We start from the raw sequence: 11,018 nt of genomic DNA on the forward strand, positions 1-11,018 counted from the left end.
GCCTCTATGTTGAATCGCATCCCTAAGAACATTCTCACTAATATAACAAAAAGATTCATGCACAAAGTGACAATCTCAATGTTAATTCAATTAATAAAAAAAGTATAAAGCAGTTTTTCTCTTTAATGAACGGTGGTGGCCCACCAGTGGTCGGAGGATGGGCTTTGACGTTTATACTAATGCACAGTATGTCTCCATCTTCACCCACCTATGTGCACTTCTGCCTTGCGGAGACGTTACCCATGATCCAGGGTCTAGGCCGACCATCCAGGGTGCACTGATATAATGCAAAGACGTGTTGTGGTACAGACCCAGTGTGCTTCTTACACGAGGTCCGTTATGTCTTTTAACTGCATCCTATTATTTATCCTGTTCATACATTTGAGCGCAGGACTCTATAATGATGAGACTACATGTGGCACCTGACTTTACATGTTATCATCACACACATATAAGTCACATGTATGAAATGTGCCACAACATATACAGTATTGAAAGGTAATCACCTCTCACATAATACAAATATGTTTTTTTAAGGTGGGCTTTTCCTTATTCTGAAGATGTTTCTGTACCTTATTCAGTTCTGCTCGGGAAGCCTTTATAAATGATAAAATACCATCCTCTTAATTTAATTAATATACAGAGGGGCACCTGGGAAATAGCTGTAATCAATTCAATATGTCTCTTCTAGCAGCAGAGCCTCCATTGCCTTCATATATTCTCATTTTCCACAAAGGAGAGAGAAGGAAACTGGACTCTGGGGAGACTGTAAGCTGAGTCCTATAAACATCACTATGCATATGAGCTCATTGAGAGCAATGATTGCTATTCACACACTGTTGATGACAGTACTGGGAATCTGAGATAAAGGCAGTTCATTCAGGCAGCCTATATTAAATAAATCAGGAACAAACGGAGGGGTCTGTGACTGATCCTAGGGGATTTTAATTCTTATACACGGAAGTTTTTTTTCCTTTGCTTCGATTTGTTGGGCAGGAGAGACCTTCTCCAGTTTAATGGAAGAATATATGTTTTTATTTACTAATTCCAAAACATTTATATACATAGGGGGTCCATGGTTCAAATGTAATGATTGACATTACAGCGTAAAGTCAGGAGAGTTTATTGTGAAAAGTAAAAGCATGAAATGTGATGACTACAAATGAACACAAAAATACCATATGTAATATACATTACATTATATGACATAATGTGTCTAATGTACATTATAAGGATATTATATAAGGCACATTTTCATAACCATATAAAGGTACAAGACCGCAAGCTGAGTGTTTTATACAGGTCACTTCTAGTATCAGTAATCACTACGTTATTCCTTTTAATATACAAGTTTTCCTAATGAACACTGAAGAAATGACACCAAGGGGTAAATGTATCAAGCTGAGAGTTTTCCGGCTAGTTTGAAAAACCAATCAGATTCTAGCCATCATTTATTTAGTACATTCTGCAAAATGATAGCTAGAATCTGATTGGTTGCCATAGGCAACATCTCTACTTTTCAAACCCACCGGAAAACTCTCAGCTTGATACATTTACCCCCAAAACTCACCAATTATGCAAATATTGTTTACAGGAGTTTATATATATATATATCATACTTACCAACTTTGCATAGTTGGTTTCCGGGAGCCTGTGGGCGTGACGGGGGCGGGGTTTCAAAATGCTTGTCATTTTGGACCCGCTCCGTGAAGGCATGACGCAAAACGCGTCATTTGACAGGGTGCGGCATTTGGGATCTAATTCTGCCCACTTCACTAGGAAGTGGGGCACTTCCTAGTGAAGTGGGCAGAATTCGGGAGATTGCCACACTCACCCGGGAGTCCGGGAGACTCTCGCAAAATGCAGGAGTCTCCCGGACATTCCGGGAGAGTTGGCAAGTATGAGTTAAAGCCGTGACTGTCCTATTACAAATTAATTCCTTGATAGTGTAATACAGTTGTATTATGATCATGTCCCGTGGTCAGGTCATGCTGGGGGTGTAGTGTCCTATGTCTGTATAGCAGGGCCGTAACTAGGGCTGTGCGGCAGGGGCGACCGCACAGGGCGCAATGCTGAAGTGGGCGCAATTTAAGAATATTTTAGGTTAGTTTGGTTAAAATTGAGGGCTAGGGGGGCGGCATTTCTCCTTCTCACCCCGGGCTCTAGAATTCTAAGTTACGGCTTTGCTGTATAGAGTGTAATAGAACTGTATTATGATAATGTCCAATGGTCAGGTCATGTTGGGGGTGTAGTGTCCTATGTCTGTATACAGTGTAATAGAATTGTATTATGATCATGTCCAGTGGTCAGGTCATGTTGGGGGTGTAGTGTCCTATGACTGTATAGAGTGTAATACAATTGTATTATGATCATGTCCAGTGGTCAGGTCATGTTGGGGGTGTAGTGTCCTATGACTGTATAGAGTGTAATACAATTGTATTATGATCATGTCCAGTGGTCAGGTCATGTTGGGGGTGTAGTGTCCTATGTCTGTATACAGTGTAATAGAGTTGTATTATGATCATGCCCAGTGGTCAGGTCATGTTGGGGGTGTAGTGTCCTATGTCTGTATACAGTGTAATAGAATTGTATTATGATAATGTCCAATGGTCAGGTCATGTTGGGGGTGTAGTGTCCTATGTCTGTATAGAGTGTAATAGAATTGTAATATGATCATGTCCAGTGGTCAGGTCATGTTGGGGGTGTAGTGTCCTATGACTGTATAGAGTGTAATACAATTGTATTATGATCATGTCCAGTGGTCAGGTCATGTTGGGGGTGTAGTGTCCTATGACTGTATAGAGTGTAATACAATTGTATTATGATCATGTCCAATGGTCAGGTCATGTCTGTATAGAGTGTAATAGAATGGTATTATGATCATGTCCAGTGGTCAGGTCATGTTGGGGGTGTAGTGTTCTATGTCTGTATACAGTATAATAGAATTGTATTATGATCATGTCCAATGGTCAGGTCATGTTGGGGGTATAGTGCCCTAGGTCTATATAGAATGTAATAGAATTGTATTATGATCATGTCCAGTGGTCAGGCAGGGCTGGATTAACCCTAGGGCTAACTGGGCTACAGTCCAGGGACCTCGGGCATCCAGGGGGCCCTTGAAAGTGCTGAGCACTTTCACTGCGGTACTTCCCCGGCGCGCTGTAGTCTCCTTACTGAGATCACGTGAGTCTCACTCTGACGAGATCTCCTCAGTAAAGAGCGTACAGCGTGCCGGGGAAGGACTGCAATGCCAGGAGAAGGAGGTAAGTGCCTTGGGGGCGGCTCGGATCACGGAGGGGGGGGCCCTCACGGGGGAATGGAGGCCCCCTTAGCCCAGGGGCCTACATTCCCTTAATCCGGCCCTGTGGTCAGGTCATGTTGGGTGTATAGTGTCCTATGTCTGTGTAGAGTGTAATAGAATTGTATTAAGGGCTGTAACTAGGGCTGTGTGATAGGGGCGACCGCCCAGGGCGCAACACTGAAGGGGGGTGCAGTTTATGAATTTTTTAGGTTCATTTGGTTAAACTTGAGAGCTAGGGGGGCGGCATTTTTGTTTCTCGTCCCAGGCACTAAAGTTTTAAGTTACGGCTCTGAATTGTATCTTATAATGTCCAGCATTCATGTTATTTTGAAGTGTAGTCTTATATCTGCAGAGTGTTCCATGTATAATGCATATAGATTAAACAGGAGACCACCTTCAAATTGTGGCAATATGCCAAAGACATTATAAAATAATTCTACATAAAACTGTAGCTTCAGTTTAAGGTGGAATTTCACATATTATACCTCATCCTAAACATTTACTTACCTGTGATCTGGTGTTCATGTAGTTCAGGCCCCTGACATTGTGTATTCAGTGCTCCTGCTTAACCTGTGAAACTCCAGACAAAACTGAGTGAAGGAGCTGCAGCAATCATGCAGAATATTACAGAATATCACCAGAAGTTACCAAACATTATATTTTGAACAACACAGGAACGCCTGTTAAATACGAATTCCACAAATAATCCTTCAGTATAATGTTCCTCTAGGTACAGAAACTCTTCCTCCAATATAAAAGTTTACCTTTCTGGCGATAAATGGGTTAAGGAGACACTTCTAATCAATGGAATTAATTAGCTAACTCATCTTCTGCTACATGAATACGCAGGAGTGGCATACAAAGGATTTCTCCACAGTGTCAGCTTAAACATTTATTAGTCTGTCCACATCTGCTGCCTGGGAGGACTCGACTGATTTCCATGACACAAAGTTTTACTCTTTCTTTTTTTTTGGCCAAGCTCTTTAAGTGTTGTTTACAGACTTTGTTTAATCACTGTTTACAAAGAGATCAGCGTAACAGATGTGGGTGTAAAAACTGGGCTCTGCTTACTGTTCATAAACATCCCATAAAGACTTGGGTGGTGCGAGGGCGCGGTGTCTTATGGTGGCATAAGCAGATGCTGGGGGTGATGCTAGGCTTTGGGACGAGAACAAGACTTGCAGACAAGGATGTCATCTATGAAGAGCTAATAATCTGGGGCCTGATTCATTAAGGATCTTAACTTGAGAAACTTCTTATTTCAGTCTCCTGGACAAAACCATGTTACAATGCAAGGGGTGCAAATTAGTATTCTGTTTTGCACATAAGTTAAATACTGACTGTTTTTTCATGTAGCACACAAATACTTGATAGCTTATTTGTACACTGAAATTTAAAGTTGATATTTGTGCGCAGACTGTTCTACGGTACCTACTGATATTGTCCAACCGCTAAGACTGTACAAGTTGTACAGGGAGATCCTGAACTGATTTAATTTTAAGACATCATTGCCGAAGTGTGGAAGAATCATTAACCCATTCTTCTACGGTTTAAAGCTTCAACTGAGAAGACACTAAAAACCGGAGGAGACTGCAATACACAAAGCTACATAATCATTAGCTTTATTATGGGAGCTGCCTCTTAAGGTGCCCAAATAATCTGCAATACCACAGCCTATATTGAGCAATTGTCCTCATATCACAGCATGTGTGGGCTGAAAATGATCACGACCCCTGATACTGTGGTCTCCAAAATCGAGATGATCATTATGGGGCATGGTAAGAAATGTGGTCAGGTTATGACCCCTGATGGCCTCTGTGCTAGTCGTGCTAACAGGTCGCAATGAAGTCACAAATGATCTACACGATCTCTCCGAAAGACCGACTGCCCCGTTCTCATCCAATGTATATGAAAAAAATATGAGAGGGACCTAAATTTTTACAAATCACACCAACCTCTTTTCTATTACTTAAGTCATACCTGCCCACTCAGATCTTCTCCACCCCACAGTGACACCCAAAAGTGCAGCAGCTCATTAATTACATTAGGCAAAAAAAAAAGTAAAGATATACAGAATATATATATATATATATATATATATACACAGTAAATCTTAAAAAGATATCCCTTGCCCCTAAATGCGTAACAATGTCCCATGCTAGAGTGTGGGCTGGTTACACAGGGACAACAAGTGTGGGGTCCCCCTGCAAAAATGGCAACCAGATGCCAGACTGGGCTGTTCATACCATGACTGTGGGACTGTGCAGCTGGAGCAGGGGAAAACTGTTCTGATTGGCTGCTCGTGTACTGAACCCTTAAGTTCTGGTCGTTCTATCTGAGTTTCTTAATTTTTTTATATTTAGATTACTTTAGGATAGAAGAAAGTCTATTGCTTATGGACATGGGCTACTGGCCCAATAATAATGGCATGGGCTACTATGCCTACAGTTGCTGGTTTAGATTATAAGTTTGAGGTGGGCAACCTGTCACTCTCCAACTGGGGAGAAGTTATGAGTCCAGAGAATGGCAAAGCATGCTGGGACACATTGTTCCATCACAGCTGACGAGCCAAAGGTCACCCAAACCTAAATGATGTTCTCACAAGCAGGGTCATCATCACCATTTATCATTTATATATTTATATAGCGCCACTAATTCCACAGCGCTGTACAGAGAGCTCACTCACATCAGTCCCTGCCCCAATGGAGCTTATAGTCTAAAATCCCTAATATACACACACAGAGACTAGGATCAATTTGATAGGAGCCAATTAACCTACCAGTATGTTTTTGGAGTGTGGGAGGAAATAGATCTACTCTAAAATGTAGTAGAATAATGATAGCTAGAATCTGATTGGTTGCTGTGGACAACACCTCCACTTTTCAACTTGTCAACTGTCCCAATCAAGGCATTACTGTTAGATCCATGCTTACATGGATTTAATAGCAACTGCTGTTGTAATTGATGACGGGTACAGTTTGCATTGGATCTTGTAGTAATATAAAATATGGGAGACCTATTGAATTCTCTGAACAATCTTAAAGGTCTCTCCTTGAAAAAAAAAATCCCACAAAAAAACAATAACCATTCCTTTTTCTGTCCCTATAATTCCCTAAGATTTACCCTTGATTATAAGTCGTACTTGTCAACTTTGTGTTGTTGGTATCCGGGAGATCCCAAGGAGGGCGGAAGGGGGAGGGGCTGGACAAATCGTGTAATTTTGGGCCCGCCCCCGTGACAAAATCATCATTTTGTTGCGGGGAGAGGCTAAAATGACTCAATTCACGAAATCACGTAATTTGGCTCCCGGTGGGCTGGATGCAGAAGATTTGCCTGCTCTCTTAGGAGTCCAGGAGACCTACTCGGAATTTGCGAGTCTCCCGGACATTCCGGGAGAGTTGGCATGTATTTTATAAGTACATGTGTTTGGTATCACTGTACTCAGAAGAAATAGACAAATACAGTCCATGGACATTTTCTAGGAATGCTCTGAATATGCAGAAGCAACAATGAAAAACATTATGCAAGAGAATATTTTTCACAATGTTTTTAGCTAAAGAATGTAAAATAAAAAAAACTGTCTATATCTATATGTTATAAAAAGAAACCCCTATGTCTTTAAAAATATAACATTCGAAAAAGTAAAAAGTAATGTCTAGCGAAACATGCAGGACAAAACCATGATAATGGGCCTAATCCTAGAGGATTTAACCGCCACAGTCGTTAAGGGGTTAATAAGGCTGCTATTTTGTATCATTCAGATCTCCGTTGCATAATTGAAAACATTTGAATGAAAGTTACAATTGAGTATTGCAAAATTTATGTGTTTGCTTTATATATACTCTATATTTAAAATAGTTTTTTAGGGGTTTTTTGTATATTCCAGTCACTGATTTAAATTAAGTGTTTTAATGTAAGTACTTCTAAAATCAGAAACATTTATTGAGTGATTACGCTCATCCTAGCAGTAAGCGCTCTGGAACCTAAATTGTAATCACCTAACAAAAGACAAAACACGGTCGCAATTTCTTTTTCATTCTTACGTTTATGATTATTCTGTTTGGAAGATACATTCAAAGAGAAGTAACACATATTTATATCATTTTTTATTTAGGAACATCTTCAATATTACATTATATAACAAACAAAAAAAGTGTTTTCTAGATACACATTAGACAGAGTCGCCAAAATGGCTTTACAAACGAACGTAACCCTTCCCCTGCTGGACGGGTAGAGGAACGGTTATATGGGTACCAGGCCTGGTCACACACGCTCTGTAAAAATAGATGCAGAAAACAAACTCAAGACTTAACTCAAACAGTACGACATAAATGGAAAGTGCTCTAATGTACATCGAGATCCAACACAAGCAAAAGAAAAGAGTGATAAAATATATATATATATATATATATATATATATATATATATATATATATATATATGTGTGTATATATAAATATATATATGTGTATATGTGTAAATATATATATATATATATATATATATGTATATATATGTGTATGTATATATATATATATATATATATATATATATGTATATATATATATATATATATATATATACACATATATATGTTTATATATACATATTTATACATATATATATGTATATATATATATATACATACATATGTATATATACATATATATACATATATATATATTTATATGTATAAATATGTATATATGAATATATATACATACATACATATATATATGTATATATATATATATATATATATATATATATACACACGTTTATACATATATATGTACCTTTCCAATAACAATAAGCAAGCACTCGGGCGAACCTCAGTTTGTTCATTTGCGGATAGGAGAGAAGACATTTACTTTACAAATGTATAAAGGTCCATGTACCTTTAATACCCAGAACACGTCTGATACATCTCGCGGATCTATAGACCTATATTGGCAGTGGATTCTTATTAGGGCGAATATGGGAAAATTCTCCTGTTTAATACAACTACTGTTTAGAGAGACAATATGCCCCCATTGCAATATATTGGGTGTACCTTTGCTGACCACTCAATTTGACCCCGTTTATAGCCTAAATAATGAAACCTTTATTTATTGGTCTTATTCCAAGACAGGGTGATTGGCATGTCTTGGTAAATCTGAATGTACTATTAAAAAAAAGTGTATTTTGCGTTTGCTTGGATTTTGAGGCATTTTGTCAGAAAATTGGACAATTTAGTTTAGTTCTGTAGGAAAGTCTGACATTAACTAAAACTCTTACAATGAATTCATAATGGTACTTTGTGGCCAATTGTAAAATGGCGAATTTTTAAAAATGCAGCCTATGGTTACTCACTAGAAACTACAGACGCTAGGAAACATTGGCTCCTTGTGAATGGATAGGCTGCTTGCTCGTGAAATTTGGTTCAGTCCACAAAATGGCTGCCTTCACTGTTTGTGAGCGACAAATGCATATTAACTCTCTGCCTTGCCGTTCAGATATACATCAAATACAATGATGTTCAGCTACCGAATAAGCATAAAGCTCCCATGTGTTTATTATGCAACCCCAAATATATATATGAAGTTTTCATTTCAAACTGCTACCATTATTTATTCCAGCTTCAGATCTATAGTTCATAGTGATCAACCGCAGACCTGGCTCTGAAGACCTGGCTCTGAATTAATAGCACTGTAATGTGTATGCAATGTGTATACTTTATATGTGACTGGTTTTAAGTGGCAGTATATAAATATATATATATATATATATATATATATATATATATATATATATATATATATAAAACAAAGGTACATTTTTGCACACAGTAGGCTATAACATTATTATACTCTTCGTTTACAAGAAAAATAACACTTTAAAACAGCTGGTGGATTGATGCATACCTCAATAATGTTTTATGGAGAGAAACAATTTGTGTGGCTTTGTATTCTATTGACATGTTGTTTTTATTAACATACCAAACATGACTATAAAGAAGAAGCCATTATTTTTTAAGAATAGGCAGTAATTTATGCCAAGTAGTATGTAGCTTATTCAATAACATAGTGCAAAGTACAATTATGTGGTGTGGGCCGTAGCAACCAATCAAAACTCAACTTTTATCTCTCTAGCTGACTGGTTGCTATGGGTTACAGCACATGTGTTTAACTTGGCCTATTTTATTAAATAGTCATTTTATGTGACATTTATGGAAACAAAAAAAGTGTTGTCACCATTAGCAATCAATCAGATGTTTACTTTCATTTTCTAAACTGTACACGCAAAATGGAAGAATCTGATTGGTTGCTCTGGTTACCACACCTTTTGCTCACAGTTACCTATGATAATTTACCATGAGTGCTAGTCATTGTCTACTTATTTTGTCCAAGCTTGAAGCATCAGCCTACTTCACAATATTTTACGTTTCCAGAGACACTGAGGGGTAGATTTACTAGAATTTCTAAAAAGGAAAAGTGGAGGTGTTGCCCATACCAGCCAATCAGATTCTAGCTATCATTCACATAGTACATTCTAGAAAATGATAGCTAGAATCTGATTGGTTGCTATGGGCAACACCTCTATTTTCTTTGTTTAGATGTTTTAGTAAATCTATCTCTTAGTTACTGATGCCTCAAAGCTCAGTTCGCGCAATACTGTCTTGGTAGAACTTGGAGCAATACAATTCCCGTCGTGTCCCTTATAACATAGATGCCAACATTTTAAAATAATTTCCAGATCTAAGCATGTTACATGCAAGACCGTTTCAGCACTAAAATCCCCATCAAGTGATGTTTACTGAATTTTTTAACAGTATACTTTCTTGCCTTTTAATTACTCCCACTCATTAAATATTAATGTATAAAGCCTGGAGAATAAGAATAGATGGTGAAAATTACATCTAGCAGGAAGAAAAAGAGGAATGTTTCAATACTAAAAAAACAATAGGGACAATAAGTTCTGGAAATGACTCATTAAAACCAGGCACTCGAAATTCAGGACAGTTGGCAAATATGTTATCAAATATTTTCTGCATTTTAAATACATCTACTCAATAAATATGAATTTATGAAGCCCAGAAAATAAGAGATACATAGCAAGAGGAGCATCCAATATGCAGACAAGAATGAATCGTATTGATATTGAAAATAGGGCCATTTACAAGGACCCAGTTTATTTTTTAAAATCTTTAAATCCCTGTCCCTGGAAATTAGGAACTATTGGCGACTATGCATGAGTGATAGTATTATTTTTTAATGATTAAGTGACATTTATGAAAACTTTCACTGGTAACTCTGCAGAAAAGTGGGTGTTGCCTATAGCAACCAATCAGATTCCAACTGTGTTTTTTTCTAGTACAGTTTAGAAAATGAAAGTACACATCTGATTGGCTGATATCGGTTACTGCAACTTTTCTTCATTTTCAAAGGGAACAATTTTCATAAATGCTTCCTATTGAGTGTTGTTTCCAATTTGTGAACAAATAGGGTAGCTGTAAACTGAACACTGAGCTGAGGTCACGCTAAGAAAATTAAAAGCAGGACGTTCTGCCCTATACAAAGGCAGTGTGTAACATTTTTTTTGTCTATATAAAAACAAATATTGCCCGAGCTACCAAAAGCCTTAATGAATAAAATGTTATAATGTCACGTGATATTCTGTTACCTATTACAAATAGTAAAAATACTGGTGTCAACTGAACAAGTCTGAAATAAATGTA

The sequence above is a fragment of the Mixophyes fleayi genome, chromosome 8 (assembly GCF_038048845.1).
Source record: "Mixophyes fleayi isolate aMixFle1 chromosome 8, aMixFle1.hap1, whole genome shotgun sequence".
Lineage (NCBI taxonomy): Eukaryota > Metazoa > Chordata > Amphibia > Anura > Limnodynastidae > Mixophyes > Mixophyes fleayi.